At 47.4% G+C, this 23,179-nt stretch overlaps 1 long non-coding RNA gene across 1 annotated transcript in view; it reads left to right on the forward strand.

The window, feature by feature from the left end:
• LOC110306337 (uncharacterized) overlaps positions 1-23,179 on the forward strand; it is a 153,701-nt gene that overhangs the window by 109,563 nt on the left and 20,959 nt on the right. Inside the window, exon 2 of the long non-coding RNA XR_003837980.2 lies at positions 22,314-22,358. This is a non-coding gene — a long non-coding RNA (uncharacterized LOC110306337). The remainder of the gene's footprint in view (positions 1-22,313; positions 22,359-23,179) is intronic.

Here is a 23,179-nt window from a genome sequence, read left to right on the forward strand (position 1 = left end):
TCCTTCCATCCACTCTGGGTTTTCTCTCTTTAGAGCTTCTCGCCCTCTGGAACTTTGACGGTCCATTGCAGGGTCCTTTTATCTCTCCAGGGACTTCTATTGACCGAGCCAGGAATGATTTGGTAAATACAACTTGTTTGCGCAAGGCCTTGCATATTCCACCTCTAACAACGCTCAGTGTGGCCTTGTGGGACTCAGATGTTAATTTCGTGGCTTCCCAGGAATTTGTGGCTGACATTTGGTTGACCACCCACCTAGTGTTTTGTAGTGGTTTCCAACTGCATGGCTCTCTAGTGCATCCTACACACTAGTAGGCTGTGCACTCCTTTTGTGTGTGTCGCTTCCTCCTGGAGAGATGTGCTCTAGCACTAGAGGGCATCCTGAGAGCAAGCCCTGTCACCAGGCATCTGATCCTCACAGGCACCTGTTTCTCTGGCCGTTTGATTGACATAGTCAATTCTAAGGACTCTGGATCCCCACCCCTCCCCAGGAGGTACTTAGGTTCTGGTAGCTTGATTTTTAGCTTACATTGTTATTTTTTGTCTAGGATGCCAGGAGCCCATATCAAAGAATCACATTCAGTCTTTTTTGAGTTCCCATCCTTGGGCTTTCTCCTCCCAGGAACTCGTCCCATGGGCTCATTCTTATGCCTCTGTGCTGTCTTTTATACCATATGTGTGCACATGTGCACTCATTTTTAGCCTTATTTGAAAGTTATTTTAAATATGAAAGCAAAGAATATTCACCATCTCTTTATCCATATTGACCTATTCCGAATATTTTATTCCATTGGTTTTCTTGTATTCTCTCTCTCTCTCTCTCTGTCTCTCTCTCTCTCAATTCTTCTTCAGGTCCATTTGTAGGAAACTTACATGTATGATGGCTCCTTCCCTTTAAGGGAAAGTACATTGTATGTAGTGTCCCTGACAACAGGAATGTGTTCTTACACAACCTAGTTCAGTGATTTCCATTATAAATTTGCATCCATGTGATACTATGGTCTCCAGGCAAGTCCCAGATTTGTTAGACAACCTCCAGCATCCTTTAAAACACCGCTTACCCCCCTGTCCAGAATCAAGTGTAAGGTGAGCTGTTGCAACCACCTCTTCAGCCTCAACACTTCTAGCCTCCACATCAACAACTTCTCCCTCCATTAGCCAGCAACATTTGTACAGTCTGTCTAGGGTTTTCATGACATGGGCATTTAAAAATAACTATTTTAAGAGGAAAAAAATCCCTCTATTTGCATTAGGGGTTGGGGGTGCAATTATCTTGTGGTTCTAATTTTGTTCTTGCTTTGTTGGAATCAGGAACATACTATGTAGCCCTGGCTAGCCTGGTACTTGTTGTGTAGCCCACGATGGCCCCGACCTCATGACAACCCTCTGCCTCAGCCTCCTGCCTGCTGAGGTTATGGGTAGGTGCCACCACACCTGGCTGAGGAGGTTTATTTTTAGCTGAACTCCTATTGAACGATGTGTGCTAATCGGCATATCACTTCTGCAGGCGTTCCTATCTCCATCTATCAGATTGGAGGTGCTAATTTGGTTCATCTGGGTATGCTGTGGTATTGTTTTGCCATGATACAACACATGTGTGCTTTCTCCTTCGAGACTTAGGAACCATCTGTGATTTGACAGCCAATGCTCCGTCTCTGTCTTTCTTCTTGGATTTAGCGTCCATGAGCCATGTGTTCTGGTTTGGTCTTCACCAGGGTTCCTGCGAGTGCTTTTCTAACCCTGTGATTCTTTTCATCTTCCTGTTGAGAGTTTACTGTCAGCGGAACACTTGTCCTCTCTGGACCTATATGTTGATTTTAGAGATGCTCAGGTGAATTCCTACTTATTTGATACTTTATTATTATTTATTGTCATCACTGTTTTCATTATTTGATGCTCAAATTGGCTCAGATCTAACCCAATTTCTGTACTTGCACACACACACACAGACACACACAGACACACACAATTTCAGGTACCTCACAAAGATTCCAGATCTCCTTAGAACACAGGCTATTGTGACCCTCAAATGACAATGACCATGATATAAAGAGGGCAACACATGCCTTTGGATGCTTTCTCAGGCTACTTCCAGCTGTTGATAATTCACACCGATAATGCAAAGATCAGAGGCACATCTGTCAAATTGTAGTGTGGTTAGTAACTATGAAGTGTCACAGAACTCACTGTCCTGTTGCTGTGTACACGGAAATCTGAGAGTGTCAATCATGGATGGTAATTCTTCTATATGTGAGCCTCTTTTTGATGCAAAGCCATGCTAAGGCTCAGTGTCCATTTCATATTCACACAAGAACTACTGTTTTATAGGAATTATAAATATAGATGCCCACAGGGTCTGGGAGACAGCCCAAGCAGGTGAAGGTGGCTCACACTTAGACACGGGCAGACTGCATTTCTCCAGAGAATCCCGGGCCTCCCTCAGACAGGCAGTTGCTTTGCTGGTGTACAGCTTGAGACTGTCAGATTTCACCATTTTCCAGATTTTTATGTCAAGTTTAAAATCAATCCTTATACCTCACCACCTGATTCTAAAAAACATCAGAACAAACCTCAGAGCCATGAGCTAATCCAGTTATCTGTGTGCCTTACAACCCCCTGTAATCCAGTTATCTGTGTGCCTTACAACCCCCTGTAATCCAGTGATCTGTGTGCCTTACAACCCCCTGTAATCCAGTTATCTGTGTGCCTTACAACCCCCTGTTTATCAAGGTAGGGTTAGAGACTGGAAGGACATCCTCTTGTGAATCTTCCTGGATGATATTGTGGATTTTTTTTGGATTTGTTTTGTTTTGCCCCTCTCCCCCAGCCTTCACATTCCGCTTGATGTTCCATTCAGAATACAAAAGTCTATTCTTTAAAACACAAAGTATTTTCTTCCCATACACACCTGAAGTTCCTAGTCCGGCCTCCCAACCCCTGCCGTGGGCAGCAGTCTTGATCTGGCCTTCCGTCTGAGCAAGACTGATAAAGGCTCCACTCTTTTTGTGTCCCCTTGCTGGAAACCCAGTCCTAAGATCACCTGTCAGGTTAGTTGGGGTTTCGCTGACTTGGAACCAGGAAACCCCTGGTCTGTGAATTCTTTTGTGTCATTTTATTGCTTTGCCAAGCAAACACACTTCAAGAAGACACAAGGTGTTCCACAGCAGTCCAATGCTATGTCTAGTGTAAGCATGCTCTCTCAATCCCTGCCTGCCTGCCTTCTAAGGAGGGATCACGAGAAATGCCAGCTTCTAACGCGCAGCATATTTCTCAGCTGGCGGGCTTTCCCTGCGCCTCTGCCTCCCGCGTTCTGAACAGCGAAGCTAGACTTCGGATTTGGAAGCCCCACGCATCTTTTGACCTATTAAATCAAATAAAAGCTACCGGTTCCTGTTTAGAATAGACTATCAGTTTTCCCTCGGCTCTTTGCTTTCCTTTCTCAACAGCGCTCAGTCTCTTCTTTCTATATAAATAGACCCAGAAGTGTAGGCTCCTGATAGGCTGGTTCCAATTCTTTCTGCTCTGTGACAGGATCTTTTGGAGTAGACAAGTCAAAAGCCACTTACCTGGCCAGGAGATACCTGGTTATGAATGGTGTCTAAATTTCTGCCCTAGACATTTTTTTTTTACATTTTATTTTTACTTATTTATTCTTTCATTTTTTTTCCAGGTCCGGATAACATTTAACTAGTTCCAAATAATTACATTTCAAAAGAGTCTGTGAGCTTTTGGGCTAGGAGCTATCCTGAAGGCAAAACATATTGGCATATTCATGTCTAAATTCAAGTTTCTGTTTGCTTTATCTTATTTTTGCTCCTTTTAGATATATCATTAAAAGGACATTTATTTCCTAGTTTTAGTCCCAAATCAAGTTAAGCATCCTTATAAAAATAGGAAATAATTAATCTGGAAAATATCCAGCTATTAATATACAACATAGCCTAATATTATTCCCTTAGAAAGTCTATCACTCATTCCTATAACATTAGCCCATTTGAGCACTAGGTACTTCTGAGTCTGGGGTGTTTGTTTTTTTGTTTGCTTGCTTGCTTGTTTGTTTTGTGTCTGTTTTGTTTTGGTGCTGAGGGTGGAAACTAGAATCTTACATTCAGCTACCCACCTCCCCCAGCCCATCTGCGATTATTCCATGTCAAATAGCAAGCCCTACTTATGAAAACTATCTCCTCGTGTGTCCTTGCCAAGGGCTGACGAGTCTCCCTCTGTCCTGGTTTTGCAGACTCAGCCTCCCAGAGCACAGACCTGCATAGTCGCTCACACTCTGGCTGTTTACCTTCCTTTCCAACCCACATCTGGAGGCCAAAATTTAGAAATTTATTTCCAAGCCTTACAAAAGTTTACTGAGTCCGTACGTTAAGGGGAAGGAGGGGAAAGTGAGCCCCTGCAACTTGTCCTGTATAAAATGGATGGGGAGTCCAGTGGGCAGACCGTAAACCCCAGCCTTGTTTATTAACATCTGTGGCCTGCCTGCGGACGGCGAAGGCGTGCGCGGACTGTGTTTGTCTTGGAGGTTGAGGCCAGTGAGTTCCATGGAGTGTTCTCCATATATATATACAGCCAAGCTTCTTTTTTAACCCACCAGAGGCCAAGGGAGGGAGACAAAGGCTGTTCAGAAGTGGAGAACCCTACTTCTCATGGGGGATGGCAGGGATGGGTACCCAACCCTGTTTACAGTTGGAGCGGTACAAGTGGGTGGGCCAATTCGTGTGACGTACTTGAGGCTTAAAAAGTGGTCATAAATCTGATGTCTGTCAAACAGGGCTGGCATTTTCTTTTCCTTTTACAACTAGGTTTTGTGTGACTAAAATTTTATGTTAATTTTTTTCCAATAAAAAGTTCTCACCGGTAGGGTGGGACCCTCCTCTCGGCACATACTCTAGAGTGTTTGGGAGAGGCTGTGGTCTCTCTTCTCCACTGGAGAAAGGGACCCTTCCTCATTGTTATGTAGTTTTTGATTTACTTATCGAGGACACGGTCATCCCACCAGAATGGATGGATAACCCCTGCAGTCAAGAACTTGGTTTTGATCAGCTAGCCTTGGGTAGGGTGGAAGCACCCCAGACAAGCCCGTAGCTCTCTCCCTTAGATCCTCCACCATACTCTAAGTACAGCAGGAACCAAGGGGGCGATTCATAGGGTGCCAGTGCAGGGGAAGGGCGTGCTGTCTATTGCTGCCAGCCACAGACCCACTACTGCAGAGAAATGGGCTGGGGATGTCCTTTTGAGCGAGTGGTTTGGCTCTACAGGATCTCACGTCTGAGGAGAGTCCACCAGAGAGAAAGGGCACTTTCTGTGGTCAGAGCTTGGGGCTTGGAGGCAAAGCTTGGACAGAGGGGAGTGTGTGCCTAGAGAAGGTGTGGCCCACCAAGGAAGAGAAAGCCCCCGTCTGTGAGGAGACTGGCTGCCAGGACTCTCCACGCAGGGAACAGTGGATAACTGTTGGGAAGCTTGGCGGGCTCCAGCGTCCAGGTGTTCCCTGGCCAGTCAGGTGTGTCATTTCATGTCATGTAAAGAGCCATGAGTGTCTCAGTATCCACCTCTGTCACAGCTCACCTCTGCCTGTCTTTTGGGAAGGCAGCCCCATCAGTGTGTGTGTGTGTGTGTGTGTGTGTGTGTATGCCCATGCAGGCTTGGACTCCCATTCTCCTCCCTCCGTCTACCAGATCTTCGTGTTTCATATTCTCCCGACCCAGCCAAGCTTCGAGCCCTTGGATCTGAAAAGATCCATGCTTTTCAGGGCATTTTTCCTGGCTCCTGGCCACCCTGCCTGCTTGGCTATTGGGGCTTGGTTGCTGAAGGGTGTGAAACAAATTGGGCCAGAGAGGGAAGCTGAAGCTTAACCCAGCTGGGTGGGATTTCCCTGCGGGCTGTGGGTGGGAGGTGGAGATCTGTCCTCCAGCAGAGACCCCTGGAAGGAACCCAGTCCCTGACAGCCAGTACTTTTCCGTTGGTGGGTAGGGAAGGGTGGAGGTGGACTTTGAGCTGGAGACCTAGCAGCCTAGGGATTTTCCAAGGTTTCCTCAGGGAAGTTGTCCCGACTAGGGAAAAGGAACCAGAGAACCTCCACTTTATTTATTTATGAGTGCCCCCCCCCAGTTGTGCTAAAATGTTGTGTGAGCATGCAAGAGGCTCCCATCAGTGCCTACCCAGAATTCAGTGGGCCATGATGGGGTGAGCATGGGATGGCCCTTCTAGATTTCCTATGTTCTACAGTGTAACCTTGAAGCTGGGTCCACACCATTTATTTACACATGGAGTGCAGGCAGCAGGGTTCCCCAGTTTAATTTATATGCTTGACTTTGGCCGTGTTCTCTTACTGTTTCCTTAGAGGGGACAGAGACTTGGAAATATGGAATGTGGATAGTGCTTTCTCCGATTATCCCTGACTAGCAAACTAACTTTGGGTGGTATGATAATAGCTTACCAGGCTGGTGGAATGGAAATCCAGCAGAGCCAGAATGGCTTAGAAACCACCAGCAGATCTGGACACTGGGCTCTGCGATATCACCAAAGCTGGTGTGCAGACTGTTTCGATGTCACTGCCAGGCTTCTGGTGGATTTCTGGTGGTCTTTAGCAATTCTTGGAATAGAGACCCATCACCCCAGCTTCTTGCTTCAGTGTCATATAATAGTGTCTCTCTCTCCCTCCCTCCCTCCTTCCCCCTCCCTCCCTCCCTCTCTTTCTCTCTCTGTATATCTATGATCTAGTTTCCTCTATGAGAGCATAAGCCATATTGAATTCCAATGCTACCTTACCTTAGTGTGCTTTCATCTTGGCTAGTGACATCAACAGGGACTCTTTTTCCAAATACGGCCACATTCTCAGGAGCAGGGGGACTTCAACATGTAATTTTGTGTGCCTGGATACAGCTCACTCCCTAACAAATGACAAATGCCCAGCCTTCACAATGAACGTAAAGATGGGCCTCACACTTAACTCCTCCTGAGTAACAGCCCATCAAGGCGAGTTCCTTGAGTAAAACCCTGCCGTGTGTCCAGGAGGAAGTTAGTAATTTATGGGAGACGAGGAGAAGAACCTTCCCAGAGCTTCCTAGACATGTGCCTGAACAACCTGCACACTATTATTTCAAAAACATCTCTCCTGCATGAATCCACATGTTTTATGTTAAAACTGCATGAAGGGGCCATGCAGTATCACTGTCAAAAGCGAGTCCAGCATTGCATGACAGACAGGATATGATGAGATCATAAGACAATAGAATCTGTGACTTTTCCAAGACACTGAACCTGAGAAATATGCTGCTGCTGCGGCCGCCACCTCCTCCTCCTCCTCCTCCTCCTCCTTCCTCCTTCCTCCTCCTCCTTTCTCCTCCTCCCTCCTCCTCCTCCTCCCTCCTCCTCCTCCTCCCTCCTCCTCCTTCCTCCTCCTCCTCCTTCCTCCTCCCTCCTCCTCCTCCTCCTCCTTCCTCCTCCTCCTTTCTCCTCCTCCCTCCTCCTCCTCCTCCTCCTTCCTACTCCTCCTTTCTCCTCCTCCTCCTCCTCCTCCTTCCTACTCCTCCTTTCTCCTCCTCCTTTCTCCTCCTCCCTCCTCCTCCTCCTTCCTCCTCCTCCTTTCTCCTCCTCCCTCCTCCTCCTCCTTCCTCCTCCTCCTTCTTCCTCCTCCCTCCTCCACCTCCTCCTTCCTCCTCCTCCTCCTCCTCCTCCTCCTCTTCCTCTTCCTCTTCCTCTTCCTCTTCCTCTTCCTCTTCCTCTTCCTCTTCCTCTTCTTCTTCTTCTTCTTCTTCTTCTTCTTCTTCTTCTTCTTCTTCTCTCTCCCCTCCCTCCCTTTGCTCTCCTCACTTCCTCTTTCCCCTCTACTCTCTCTCCTCTCCTTTCTTCTCTCTCTCCCTCTCTCTCTCTCTCTCTCTCTCTCTCTCTCTCTCTCTCTCTGTCAGATGGAAGAGTCACTAAGGACTTCCTAATATCAGATAGAGATGTTTCTCCTAAGGTAACCAGGACTGAGACTAGGGATAGACAAGAAGGACTTCTGGTGTCACTCAGTGTCATGTATAAGTATGTTGAGTACTTATCTCAGGTACCACTAGGCACTCTTACTTAGGGGAACACCAATCCAATCCAACTTCCTCACTGGGTAGATGAGAAATGTAAAGTTTCCTTGAGATCAAAGCCCCAGCCATTGAGATCCCATTGTCAAGCAGTGGCAGGGCTGCCTGTAGGCCTGTAACAAGGGAACATTTACCAGGGACAGCTGTCACTCCTGAGGGAGGCTTCTGCTATCATCCTCTCTTGCATATAACAGTCTCCACCCCATGGAGGGGTCCAGCCCCAAATGTCAGCCATGCTTGGGTTGGTAGACCTACCTACCCTAGAGAAAGGCTCTTGGCTCGTGTGTGCTTGGTTCTCTTCTAACGTATCTGTTTGGGAAAGCTGTAGCCCAATACCATGGGTTGCTCTATGGAAGCAGCCTCATCTCTAACCTCCAAGATTCCCAAACCCACCCACGCAGTACTGGGGGGGAAGCCTCTGGTTCCCTCCTCTTTGTTCTGATCCTATGGTATTGGTGTTTGCTTACCTCTCAGCTTCAGTGCCTGGTTACAGTATAAGCCTATAAAACAAACAAATAAAATTACTGGCAAAGAAAATGTCCTATAATGGGTCTCTCTGATGTCACTTTAGTATTTTAAATACTTGCATATCCACTCCTGGCTAAATAGCTTCTTTCACTTTAGGGTTTTCTGATAAACTTCACGAGGCCCTTAGCCACTGCTGACCCATGCTTCTGCTGGTAGAAGAAGATCTACCCTTTTGTGCCTCTCTCTGCTGGCCTTTCTTCTGAACTCACAGCTCTCTGGCTTTACCTCATCCCCACCTCCGGACTTGGTTCTCATGTGTCTCTGGATCCCCCAGGGGGAGACGGGAAGGATGAGGAGCCATGATCCAGATCCAGCTGATGGAGCTGATAAGGCTGCGTGAATGAGAAGCTGCCCCAGGGTTCCCTTGGGGTGCCTCTCTCTCTCTTTCTCTCTCTCAGCTGTCTGGCTCCTCTTCCACATCTGTTAAATTCTGCTCAGTCTCTTCTTTGTAGCCAGTTGACTGTCTGCTACCTGGATGCCTGGTGCCTAAGGCGGGGTAGCTAGAAAGTTCTTCCCAACCAAATAGGCCCAACAGCCAATGTCACCATGAGACAGCTAGCCTAGTGACTGTCTCTTCCGGACCACTTTCTCCCCTAGCCACGCCTGCACAATGAACATGCTATATGCTAAGTAATGTTATATGCAGTGCATATATGTGTGTGTAACTCATTATGACCTGTGTCACATAATATGAATATTGGCTGTAGGAAAGTGTTCCACCACTGAGCTGTACCCTCAGTCCTTAGATTTATGAGACAAAGCCTTAGATTTATTCTAGGCTGGTTTTTAATTCATGATCTCCCTGCTTCAGCTGGACACACTAGGATGACAGGTACATTATGCCTGACAGGCTGGTTATGTAAATTTTTTGTGATTCTATGTGCATGATGTGGGAGACGAATAGCATCGCGCACCTGTGACTGTCCCAGGACAGTGTTGTGGAGTTATGGCTAGAAGTCCAATGGCTAGCCCAGTGTGGTAAATGCCCTTCACGAGGACTCCACTCCCACGCTGGAGGTTGGCTGTCTCCATGCCATTGTTCTTACTGAATGTTTGACCTTGGGGATTCTGGGACCTGCCTCCTCATCTCCATCTCTCTAGTGCCTGCTTTAATATCTGGTGCAGAGTAGGTGCTCAGCCAACCCCGAAGTATCTCTGTGGTGTGGAGTTGATTTTAGATACAGGTTTTACATGCCTGTACCTTGTTTGGTGTCATTTTAAGACTGCCTTACAGCTTTGTGGTTTCTTTATCTCTCTCCCCTCCCTCCCTCCCTCCCTCCCTCCCTCCCTCCCTCCCTCCCTCCCTCCCTCCCTCCCTCCCTCCTTCCCTCCCTCCTTCTTTCTGTTCTTCCTTTTCAGTAACTATGAGCTTCATATCTGCTAGGCAAATGCAGCTATAGCTCAAACTACTAAGCTATACCCCAGACCTTCACCTTTATGATAGATTAAGAAAAGCCCCTTCCCCCAGAGGGATGCATGGCTTCTGCTAGCTGTGCTAATTGGACTGGTGGGTTGCAGAGTGGTCATACTATGTGCAGGGTGGTAATGGTATGCTCATGCAAACCCCAAACCTCCTTATGGCTGGCCATCTTCATCTCCCAGTCCCTGGGTACCATCAGGGACAGAGCATCTGGTGAGGAAGTTCAACCTTAGGACAAGCCCCGACTTGACAGCTGTAGCCCACTTCCTCTGCAGAGATGACATGTCACTTCCTATCTGGAGTGTGGACATTTCTGATGGACGAGGAGAAGGAAATGCTTTGGAATTACATTGGCAAAGGTGCAAAAGGAACTCACTGCTCAGGATTCCAAACATCAGAGGCGGGATCCAGACTCCTAGTGCAGACCCTGGTTTGCTCTTTTTTTTATAATGAGTCTGAGACCTAGGTGTGGTGGTGTATGTTTGTCATCCCAGCACTTGGGATGCTCAAGTGGGATGGTTGTGAGTTCAAGGCCAGCCTGGACTAAATAGTTAGAACTTCTCACAACAAAACCAAACATGAGTAAACCTGAGAGCCGTGGGGGCTTTCATCGACTTTGACCCTGACTCTTGAGGTCACTGACCACACTGGACATCAGTATGGGAGCTTGTCTGTTGGGCACATGATGGACCTGGAGAAATGGTTGGGAGGCCACTTGGGTTTCAGGAACATAATGGGATTACAGATATGGCAGAAAGGCCATGGATATCTCTCTCTCTCTCTCTCTCTTCCCATCTGGACCCCAACCCAGGGACCTACCTCTGTCCTCTGCCTCACTGTATCATTTTTAAGTCAGAATTTACCAATCAGTAAATCAAGACACTTAAAAAAAGCACCAGGGATCCGATCCTTGTCAGCGGTTCTCCCTCCTTGATTAAAACACAGCAACTCAAAATGTCAGCCCGTCAGTCACCGGGAAAGCTTGCGGCATGGAAAAGGCCATTACCCAGATGACTTTATAAAAGCACAAGAACTTGCCTGGCCGAATGTCTTTAAATTAATACTCTGAGTTAACTGAATAACTATTCATAGCTCTGAGAGCAAGGCTTGGGTATCTCTGGCGGAGGCAGATGTTGATCTGGCTTGCTAGGGGACCATTGGTCACTGTGGGGGGACCTTGGGGAGCCATAGCTTATGTTGATCAGAGATGATGGGTTCTATCTAAGACAGCATGGGTTCCTGTAGCATCCCTAAGAGCTTTGAGCCAGCAGAAGGGTCTTTACTGCCAAGGGTTCGTGGGGATTAGAGTCGGCTCATGCTTTTTTTTGCCCCACGTCATGAATGAGCCTCTCGGGGATTTTTTCCCCAGTGTTGCTCTGGGTCACACTGTTTAAATATACCTCCCTGGTTTTCTGTGATCTCATTTTTCCTTAAAATATCACTGGAAAGTGTTTTTGAGTCGAATGTTTTATTTTCCATTTGAACGTGGTGAAACCCAGACACGGGGGCTCCATCTTGGCACCAGGCTGGTGGACCTGGACCTGTGATACCTTCTGTGGTTCATGGCCTTCAGTCCGCAGCCACAGTGACATAACAAGCCTGCCCAGGGACATCGGACTCTATACAGTTGCTGGGTACAAGTACTGCACCAGTGGTTGTTTCTCAGGACCCAGAAAAGAGAAAATATTGTGTGGTTGTGTTTCCCCTTCCTCTTCCTCCTCTTCCTCTTCCCCCTCTTCTTCCTCCAATCTTTCTCACAGAATGTTGGTCTCTGTCATGACCCTCATGTTCAAAGCTGTTCAAGGAAGTGCTAGTTGAGAGAGCAAAGTCAGGCCAAAGTTTGTGACTGTGGATGAAGGCAGACAGGGAGAAATATGACGTGGGACAATACATGAGCCACCAGAAGCAGCAAGACTGGCCTGAAAAGAGAGAGGGCTCTGCTGTCTCTGAGGTTGTCTACATGATGCTGGCTATGGAATGCGGTACACTGCTGGTGCTCTTCCTGAGTGATGGCTGTGTGCTGCTGAGCTCTAGATCTCTGTGAGGCCAGTAGCCCACCGTAACAGCCTCCAGGTCTCCGGAGAAAGAGAGGGGACAGGAAACCTATCCCATTGTCTTAAGCTTATACCAAATGTAGAGCACCTGTGGGAAGTACTGGGGTTCTGGCAGTGGCTGGGGAGACAGGCAATGTACTGGGGTTCGGGCAGCGGCTGGGGAGACAGGCTTGGTAGGTTAAAGAGCAGAGGGCCACACGGAGCAGAGAGGGTCCTACAAGTTTGGGGAAGCAATGATGGGTGAAGATACTTACAGACCAGGGCTTCCCCTAAAGTTCCTCCACTGTGGCCTCATTGTACCTGAGAAACTGTGCAGTCCCTGGCATATAGGTATACAGATCAAATGCTTATTGACCACAAATCATAAAGAGATTTAGTTTTTAAAATTCTTTAGTATACATATAATTTTATCCTTATTAAAGGAGGGTGTACTGGCTAGTTTTGTGTCAACTTGACACAACTGGAGTTATCACAAAGAAAGGAGCTTCCGTTGAGGAAATGCCTCCATGAGGTCCAATTGTAAGGCATTTTCTCAATTAGTGATCAAGGGGGAAAGGCCCCTTGTGGGTGGTGCCATCTCTGGGCTGGTAGTCTTGAGTTCTATAAGAGAGCAGACTGAGCAAGACAGGGGAAGCAAGCCAGTAGCATCAGCTCCTGCTTCCTGACCTGCCTGAGTTCCAGTCCTGACTTCCTTCAGTGATGAACAGCAATGTTTATTCAGCAATGTAAGCTGAATAAACCCTTTCCTCCCCAACTGCTTCTTGGTCCTGATGTTTGCGCAGGAACTGAAACCCTGACTAAGGCAGAGGGAAAAGGTGGTAGGGATCTGAATGTGCTGGTTGATGTTGATGTGAAGACGTGAGTCTTGGGGCTGGCGAGATGGCTCAGTGGGTAAGAGCACTGACTGCTCTTTCAAAGGTCCTGAGTTCAATTCCCAGCAACCACATGGTGGCTCACAACCATCTGTAATGGGATCCAATGCCCTCTTCTGGTGTGTCTGAAGACAGTGACAGTGCACTCATATACATGAAATAAATATTAAAAAAAAAAAGAAGAAAGTCTTGGCTGAGTACTTAAAACCACGGGATGTAGGATATCTTCAGTGTTTTCAGACTTGATGGATGCTTTGATTTTATAACCATAAGCCCTGAGAATACTCCTTTGTAAGTTGTAGTACAACGTATCAGAAGTCTGTTTAGGGCCAATTTAAAAATAATTACTGGAAGTTCTGGCCTGATCTCAGGTCAAAACTCATTTAACAAATTTTTTCTTTCTTTTTAAAAAATGACTCTTTTATTTTCATATTACATGCATTGGTGATTTGCCTGCATGCTTGTCTGTGTGAGGGCGTCAGATTCCCCTGGAACAAAGTTACAGACAGTTTTGAGCTGCTATGTGGTTGCTGGGAATTGAACCCTGGTCCTCTGGCAAAGCAGCCAGTGTTCTTAACCACCGAGTCACTTCTCCAGCCCACATGTTTTTTTTTTTTTTCTTTAATGATGCTCAATTAGTGCGTTAAAAAAAACAAACAAACATTTTTAGCACAGTACAATCCAAAGATACACTCATTTGGTACTGTCATGCTGAGAAATGATAACAGGAAAAAAAAAAAGAAAGAAATCAAAAAATGAAAAAACCAAAACCACCTTCTTCTTCCATGGTCAAACCATTATGTCGCCGCTCTAAGAGAAGGAAACTTTGCAGGTAGACGGTTTGCATGGCATCCAGCTGTCTGGAGTCTAAGCCAGGCTGCTTTGGCAGCATCTGTGGGTGTGATGTGGTGCGTCAGCTATGGGCTGCCCTAGAGCTGTGTAAGACAACAGGGGTGAACGCTGTCAGGAATGGACCCATTCCATGCTTGATCCTTTGAATCAATTCATGATCATTTCATGTTCAGAGATCTATGATCACTGACCCATCTTTGGCAACCCCTGTCCAGTCACATGGCCCTGAATAGGTCACAGTACACAGTCCAAACGCTGTGCTATAAGGGAAGCCCTACAAAGAAGGCTAGAGAGAGGAGTTCCAGAAGGTCAGTAGGGGACCATGACAACTGCTGAGCAGGGCTTAGCTTTTGACAGATACACTGGGAAGACTACACAGAAAGGTTCTAGAACAGGCAAGGGGACAGTCAGGGAGTCCCAGTGAGGGATGGCTACAGCAGTGACAGACCACACACACCTCTATATTGGATACTGAGGATTCTAGTAACAATATCTCTCACCAGCCAAGTAACCCTGACAAACTCAGAGCGCTTCTGAGGCTAACTCACCTGCTCTTTCATGCTGGGACTCTCATCCATCCATGTTCAACCATAGAAAGGACAGTTCCAGGTGCTTTTTACAACAGGGGTTGGTGGTGGGGGTGGGGAGTAAAAAAACAACAAAGCTGTTTATAGCCCAGGATTTCAAAGCTTCAGGGACAAAGAGACACAAACTAAAATTGAAGCAACAAGCGTCTTAGGGTTTTACTGCTGTGAACAGACACCATGACCAATACAAGTCTCATAAAGGACAACATTTAATTGGGGCTGGCTTACAGGTTCAGGGGTTCAGTCCATTATCATCAAGGTGGGAGCATGGCAGTATCCAGGCAGGCATGATACAGGCAGAGCTGAGAGTTCTACATCTTTATCTGAAGGCTGCTAGCAGAATACTGACTTCCAGGCAGCTAGGATTAGGGTCTTAAAGCCCACACCCCCAGTGACACACCTACTCCAACAGGGCCACACCTCCAAATAGTGCCACTCCCTGAGCCAAGCATATTTGACAAACTGTCACAACATGTGTGGTCATTTGAGTATAGCTAAAGTACAGTGAAGAACATGAGAGGTTACACTGCTTGGGTGGCCTGGGGGGTGGGGGTGGGGAGGTCATCACGGAGGAGCTCTCTGAGGAAGGCCCTGGGAAGGGAGGGAGCCTTTGGGTGTTAAATATTTCAGACCGAGGAAATGGCAAGTGCTGTGATACTGGGGTGCTAAAGGTCTTAGGGTTTTCCAGCAGAGAAATTGAGCTAATGAATGGGAGGGTAATGAACAAGCCCAGAAATGGCACAGCAGAATAGGGGAGAGGGTGGGAATACGCACCCCACTTTAGTAAGTTTAGAAGAGGACTCACCTAGTATGTATGAAGACCAGAGTTAGATTCCCAACACTGCATACATTGGGCTTGGTGGCACACCTGTAGTCCCAGCACTGTGGAGGTAGGAGCAGGAGGATTGAGAGTTCAAGGCCATCCTTAGGCATATAGTAAGTTTGAGGTTCTCTTGGGCTCTGTGAAAGCCTTTCAGAAAGGGGAGGAGGTGGTGAGGAAAGAGGAGGGGGAAGGAAGGAGTGAATTGTTAGTGGAATTGAGCAGTACTTACAAAGGCATAGTAAACACTCAATAAATGGCATTAGTATTACAGAAACGACCCATTTCTGAGGTTACCATGGGCCCACACTGTTAGGATGGCCATGGGGGCAGAGGAGATGTATCATGAGAAACAGCGGAAATCACCAGAGAGGCTGATTCGTTTGATATCAGGAAAGGGCTTCCCATCCGATGATGAGAGCGAACAGAGAGCCCACCCGCCTTGTGAACAACGGGATTCGATGTTGAGTTTGGGTGTGGTGAACTTGAGAGTGTGGTGATCGCCTCCTGAAAAGAGACCAGGAGCAGGGATTCAAGACATCTTTGAGGAAGGGGAGGGGAAAAGTCCTGCCTTGTGATGGAGGGGCGGAGCTTCAGACTTGGAGTCCCAAGGGAGCCCCCTCATCACCATCTCCCACATGGGGGACTCGGGATTTTGGCTCTCCATCTCAGATCTGGTGGGGTCTCTGCAGCTGTCCTGGGACCATGTTCTCTGCTGCCAGCCAGGGCTCTGTGACAGGCGCAGGGAAGTATGTGCTCCCAGGTTCTGAATGGAAACACAGGTATCGCCAGGACTCTGTCATGGCACAGGAATTTAGAAAATGCCATGGAGCAGGTTGGGTCTACCCTGTGGGCTGTTTGCTAGGTTAGGAGTCACAGTCAAGGTCACAGTTCAAGCCAATAGAGACTGCTTATTTATTTCACTAGAGATGGCTGCCTCTGTCCCCTCCTGCTTCTGAGATGCTAGGTAGTATCGCCATTGGGTCCGGCCGTCTCCTTGTCTCTCTCTGGGTCATGCCGCAGGCCTGACAGTAAGGAGCCCTTGCCATAGCTCACGTCAGACCCAAGCCTGAACTGGAGCGCGCGGCTTCCTGACTATGACTTCATACTGTTTCTTACTTGTCTAACCATCTTGCAACTTCCATTTGATGCCTTTTTTTTTGTTGTTTTAATTTTTAATGATTCATTTATTCATTTATTTTATCTGTATTGTCATTTTGCCTGCATGTTCAATCTGTGTAAGGGTGTCAGATGCCCTGGAACTGGAGTTACAGACAGCTGTGAGCTGCCTTGGGGGTGCTAGGAATTGAACCCAGGTCCTCTGGAAGAGCAACAAGTGCTCCCAACCTCTGAGCCATCTATCAAGCCATATATTATCCTTTTTTTTTTTTAAGGTACATCTACTGTTTTATTTCCAGTTTAGAGCAACATATACTTCATTTTTTATTATTTTTAATATCGTAGTAGGATTTATTTTTCTTCACAAAGCACTTTAGGTGCAGAGAAATGAGACGACAATTCACCCATTGGTTTAATACCCAGGGATGATGAAGGGATAGTCACCCCTTTGGCTCAACATGCCCACACATCTGGGTACTAATTCCTTGGTAATTTAGCTATGTAATAAGGACCCGGGCACAAACTTCTATTAATGACCTATCCTGTGGTGATGGTGGTGGTGTCTAGAGAAATGTGTGCATGTATGATCTTTCCAAGTAGACAGTCTAGAGCAAATCTGGATAAGTGGGACATAAAGGGCTACCTGGGAAGGCCAGCTCCTTTGCTGACCTTGGGTTGTGTTAGAGTATACTAGTCCACTCCTTTCTTTGGATGCCCCAATGTTTCTACCCTGTGAAAAATCCTGCACCTTTGCTGGGAAAAAACATCCTTTCTTGCATTCCTGCTTCCCTAGGCTTGAGTGTGGCTGCACTGGGCAGGTCGTGGGAAAGATCTCTAGGCAGCTGCCTCATCTGAAAGCCAGGCCTGGCCGGTGTGGGGAGGGCAGGCAAAAGAGGAGGCCTTTCTCCTGTCCCTCAGTAAGAAAATAAAAGAGATAAATGAGCCCTAATCCTGACCCAGGGGCGAATCCCAGTAAAGATCCAGGTTAATTCTTCCTGCCGATCCAACCCTTGGATTCATTGTGAGAATTAGAGACTTCTGAGCACTAATTTGCCAGATGAGATTGTATAATTATCTTTTATAGTCCTGTATGTGATGTAGGCTTGATGTTTGTGCTGCAGGGGCTGAGTGCCTGCCTATGGTTAGACTTTGGAAGTCCCTCCTACCAGGCCTGAGCATCTCACCTGCAGCTGGGGTGGGGGGTGGGGGATGGGGGTGGGAGCTACAGTGGTCTCTGTGATCAGATAGACCCTGGGGTTCAAAGCCCACTCCACCCCCGGGGGTACTTGCCCATGATAAAACGGGGAAGCTTTAAATGGAACCACAGGAGGGGGTGCTAACCCCATGCAAGGCCATGGTAGGGGCCAGGTTCCTGGCTGGGGTGAGCATGCTCCAGAAAGATCCCTCTATGGAGCAGCAGTGAGACATTCAACAGGGTGTCTCAGCAAAGCCCACCGAGGATGGAGAGTGTGAAGAGACAGATCGTTTCAGCACCAGCTTGTGGTAGTCATGCTTTTATGGTTTCCTAGTTCCCTTCCACCATCAAAGTATTAATATTAAACTCTTATGGCTACAATTGTATAAGGATGATTAGTACCCAGGCTGGGCCCGTTACCTAGGCATTACTGGGACCATCATTACTGGGACCATCACTTGTTCTGGTTTGGGAAAACATGACAGCATCTCCATGGGCTCATAAAAGTAACTGTGGCCTGGTGGCTGTGTTGGCCTCGGGGGAGGTTCTGGAAATGGGACCCAGTGCCGTGGCCTTCAGCGAGCTTCTTGACCAGTTTTGTTTAAGTCACTCCAATGGTATATTTCTTATTTATTGTAATAAAAAAAATCACATTCATGTGAGACTTGGTTCAGGTCTAGGAAGGGGCTGTGAGGGAACTGATCTGGGTTGAAACTGCAAGGTGCCGGCAGAAGAGAGGCCTGATGAGGTCTGATCAGGTGTAAGTTGCTCTTTGGGGCTGCTTCTGAAGGCGTTCCATCCAGGCCCTGTCCATTGTCTTCCTCCGGAAAGGGGCAGGAAGGACCATGCTGGCATAGTGGGAGGTATATCCAAAGCCCAGCAGAGCTCCTAGGGTGCATTCCAGCCCGGTGCCAGGGACAGTCAGTCTCCCTGGGCAGTCAGGCATGCTCCCCCCCCCACCTCTCTTTCTTTCTCTCCCTCCTTTCCTTGATCTCTCTCTAACTCTCTGTCTCTCCTACCTCTGTCTCTGTCTCTCTCCCTCCGGAAGGAGCAGGGGGCCATGCCACTTCAGAGAACACAGTGAAGCAAATGTTCAGTGGAATGCAGAGATCTCTTGAGATGTACAGCTGCCTAGAGATGGGTCTCTTGGGCTGTGAGCCCAAATTTCCTGCATACCTTACACAGTCCCCAGAAGGGAAGCTGACGAGAGGTTGTGGGTGGCTTGCCTAAGTTCCTGGGAATGTGGGAGGATATAAAGGGGCGTCTTTGAGTTCAAGGTACTTATTCACCGTGTACCAAGGACTCCAGCCTTGGGTTCTCCTGGAAACACATCAATAATGGAGATTCTAAACTATGGAGATTACCCAGTGGGTAAAGTACTTGTCACACACACATGGGGATTTGAGTTTAAATTTCCAGAAGCCATATAAAAGCAGTAGTGCAGGCCTCGGAAATCCAGCACTCTACTATGAGTGGAGAATTCTTGAAAGCGTGTGGGTCAGCTAGCCTGGTGTCCATAGAAGGTAGGCAATGGGAGACCCTGTCTTAAGCAAGGTAGTAGGTAAGGGCTAATGCTTGAAATTGACCTCTAATCTCTGTAAACATGCTAGAGTACACACATCATGGCACACACACACCTGAACACATACACCGACCCCCACACACACACACACATATGAGATATAACTTTAAATGTAGATCCTCAGGTTCCTACCTATGTACCACGGATTCCCTTTAGCAGTGTCCAGGCCTCACAGAAGGCCAGTCAGGACCACTGGCATAGTTTAGGTCTCAGTATGATTTTACAGAAGCCCAGGGGGACGGGGACCATTCCTCTCTCCAGGACACCCTCTAACCGTGTAACCTCAAGAAGACTCCAGCCCAGGGTTCTGACCCACTATTCTCTCTCCCCTCCCCCACTAAATTGGCCAAAGTGAGACTTCATGGGGCAGAGTGAGGACTATAAATTGCCTCATGTTAAAAATGAATTCAGCTCTTTATACCAGAGGGAGGGGCAAAACTAAAACCGTTTCTATTCATCTGGGGTCTAGCTTGAGTAAGTTTATGGCATGCGTTCTACCTAACAATACCCTGAGAACAGGTGGGCATGGGGTTACTTTGCAGGAAGTAGGAATGGGAATCTTGTGATGATCTGTAGATGCTTGGCCCAGGGAGCAGCACTATTAGGAGGTGTGGCCTTGTTGGAGTAGGTGTATCACTGTGGGCGTGGGCTTTAAGATCCTCATCCTAGCTGCCTGGAAGTCAGTCTTCCACTAGCAGACTGCAGATGAAGATGTAGAACTCTCAGCTCTTGCTATCCTAGGTTTTTTGTTATTCCAGATGAATTTGGATGTATCACAGGGCTCCCAATGGAGAAGCTAGAGAAAGTACCCAAGGAGCTAAAGGGATCTGCAACCCTATTGTTGGAACAACATGATGTACTAACCAGAACCCCGGAGCTCTTGTCTCTAGCTGCATATGTATCGAAAGATGGCCTAGTCGGCCATCAATGGAAAGAGAGGCCCATTGGACTTGCAAACTTTATATGCCCCAATATAGGGGAATGCCAGGGCCAAAAGAATGGGAATGGGTGGGTAGGGAAGTGGGGGGCGCTATGGGGGACTTTTGGGATAGCATTGGAAATGTAATTGAGGAAAATATGTAATAAAAATATTAAAAATCAAAAAAAAAAAAAAAAAAGAACTCTCAGCTCCTCCTGCTCCATGCCTGCCTGGATGCTGCCATGCTCCTGCCTTGATGATAATGGACTGAACCTCTGAACCTGTAAGCCAGCCCTAATTAAATGTTGTCCTTTATAAGACTTGCTTTGGTCATGGTGTCTGTTCACTGCAGTAAAACCCTAACTAAGGCAGATCTGTTCTAGATACAAGGTAGCCTGCGGTTCTGCTCACTTCCTGGGAATGAGTTTTCTATTCCTGTCAGTTAGCCAATGAGGTTACAGGTATAATAGATCTACTCTGGGTGTTCTGCCCTGTAGTTGGGACCCTATTGCAGGAGGCTGAGATATAATAGATCAAGTGCAATCCCCAGCACCTTCACGCATCTAGAAAGCATTTAAAAACCCAGTGCTGGGGAGGTAGAGACAGGCAGATTCCCAAAAGCTCACTGTTCATCAGGCTTGGCCTAATTCCTGGGCTCCAGGTCCTGTAGAGAGACTGTCTCAAATAATAAGGTGATTGACTCCTGACCCATGACACCTGAGTTTGATCTCTCGCCTGTACACACATGTCCACAAAGACATATACACATGCATCCCCAGGCCCTTGAATATGCAGAGCCTATTGCATTTGAGGCCCGAGGCTGGTCCTTGAGTAAGTTCACGGAGGATGTGATAGAGGGATGCAGGCCCTTGAAATGTGTACTCTGTTCTGCAAGAGGTCCCCCTCCCCGATCTGACCTATGGCTTCTGGGGTTGGCTACAGAGGAGCAACCCTGCCCTGTCCTCAGGAACTCAGGAACCCTGCAGCGGTGATGTGTGAATGTCCGCTCAGCCACCCAAACAATTCGTTCCCTTGTGTTGAAGGTTACCAGTTTTCTGTTTCCAGTCCAATTGTATTCTTTTCCCCTCTTGTCTGTCTTCTCTCTGTTTTCATTTGCCAACCCAAAGGGTCTAGAGTGGTTTCTTTGAGCCTAATGATGGGGAGGCTTAGAATGGGGCTATTATCTTTAAACACCGTTTGAAATACTACTCTTCCTGGTGTCTGAATTAGATTGAACAGAGGCCGGATTTAAAGATTAAATATCTGTTTTAACAGCAACAACAACAGCAACCCTGCTGATACCTGCACATTTGTCAGGAATTACCTGAACTAACTCACACTCTGGCTACCCACAAGGGAATGCAGAATGCATAGCAGTTAGTGGTATATAAGCTTGTGTTTACTGAAGTGTGGTAGAGGCTAGGTGTGGAACCCGATGGTACAGATGTGCCATCCTATTGAATGATTTTAGACACACAGTAAGTCCAGCGTAAGAAATAATGGGATAAGGAGTCTTGTGTAAAAAAAAAAAAAAAAAAAAAAAAAATTCTAGTCAAGGACTAGGGAGCCGGTTCCTTGGGTAGAATGCTTGCCTGGAAAGCATGGGAACCTGAGTTTAATCCCCAAGATCTGTATTTTAAAAAAAACTGGGAGTTGGGAGTAGCGGTAGATAACTGCATATAACATATAAATGTACACTTACCACAAACACACAGATGTGTGTCTGCATATGACACAAACACATGAATGAACACACGTGAATATACACATGTGCACATATGAAAGGTTTCATTCAACGTAGGCCAGTTCAGTGTTCAGTCATCCTTTATTTTGCTATCAGGGTCAATCCCTCATACCTTGAATAAAGATCATTTGCACTTAGTTATATTTAGTTCATTGTAGGTTTAGTTTATTAGGTTTTTTTTTTTTTTAGGCCACATATTTCTCTGAAAGTGGTTTTGAATTTGTCACGACCCCAGTTGAGTGGATTTCTTCTGAACTCCTAGGTTTCTTTGCATAGGCACCAGCCAGATGAGGTGGCTCGTGTTTATCATCTTGGCACTTGGGAAGCTGAGGTGCAAGGTGTGTGAGTTCAAGGCCTGTTTGGGTGACAGAGTGAAAGCCTATTTTGCAAATGAATGAATGAATGAATGAATGAGTGATAGCTGTAACCCTTAAGCTCTGACATTCAGGGTTTACCCCCGCCACATGGTGAACCTGATGATGGTTTGTATGTTCAGGATCTCCCTGCTTCCAGATTAACCCTCACCTTATTGTTCTAGGTGAAACCAGAGCTTCCGCCTGCATGGAACAAGAACGAGAGAAAGGTAAGATGTCTTAGTACAGCTGTGCCCTTCCTGTTTGCTTTACTTTCAGGAGTGGAGTTGCGTTCCTTTGTAGATGCATCTCTAACACCTTCTCGGGTCAGGCCAGAGCAGAGGCAGCAGGCAGCAGGCAGCAGGCAGCAGGCAGCAGGCAGCAGGCAGCAGGCAGCAGGCAGCAGGCAGCAGGCAGCAGGCAGCAGGCAGCAGGCAGCAGGCAGCAGGCAGCAGGCAGCAGGCAGCAGGCAGCAGGCAGCAGGCAGCAGGCAGCAGGCAGCAGGCAGCAGGCAGCAGGCAGCAGGCAGCAGGCAGCAGACAAGGGCCTTGCACTTTGCTGTTGGAGTTGGTTTAGGCAATTGGAAATACAGCAAGGCCGTGCTCAGTGCTCTCTGGATTGCCACCCAGGACAACATAAGTGCTCACACCTCCCATAGCTCTAGCAGATAGGTCTCATTATGCTCAAAGGCCACCAGAGGGAATTGAGGCAGTTACAAGCCTAAGATGGTGTGGGTTTGGGGACAAAGTCAGGACTCTATATTGTTGCTGTTCTGTATGGTCCAGGGCCCCCTCGCAAACACGTTCTTGCTCCTTCACAGAGTTCACTGCAGGACAGCCTTGCAGAACATGGGGAGAATCATCAGGCCAGTGACTCCAGGCCTGTGCACACAGGTGGATCACACCTGCTGCCCTTCAGGAGTGCAGAGACTACCCGCAGGATTAAACAGGATCTTAGAGTTTTCTGGAAAGCTGCCGACCCAAGTCTGGCCCTAATAATGCTGAATGTAGAACCCACAGCCGCTCCCTTTATCCAAGGGCTGGCTTTGCCC

This window comes from Mus caroli, unplaced genomic scaffold, assembly GCF_978045245.1.
Source record: "Mus caroli unplaced genomic scaffold, Mus_caroli_1 scaffold_13, whole genome shotgun sequence".
Taxonomy (NCBI): domain Eukaryota; kingdom Metazoa; phylum Chordata; class Mammalia; order Rodentia; family Muridae; genus Mus; species Mus caroli.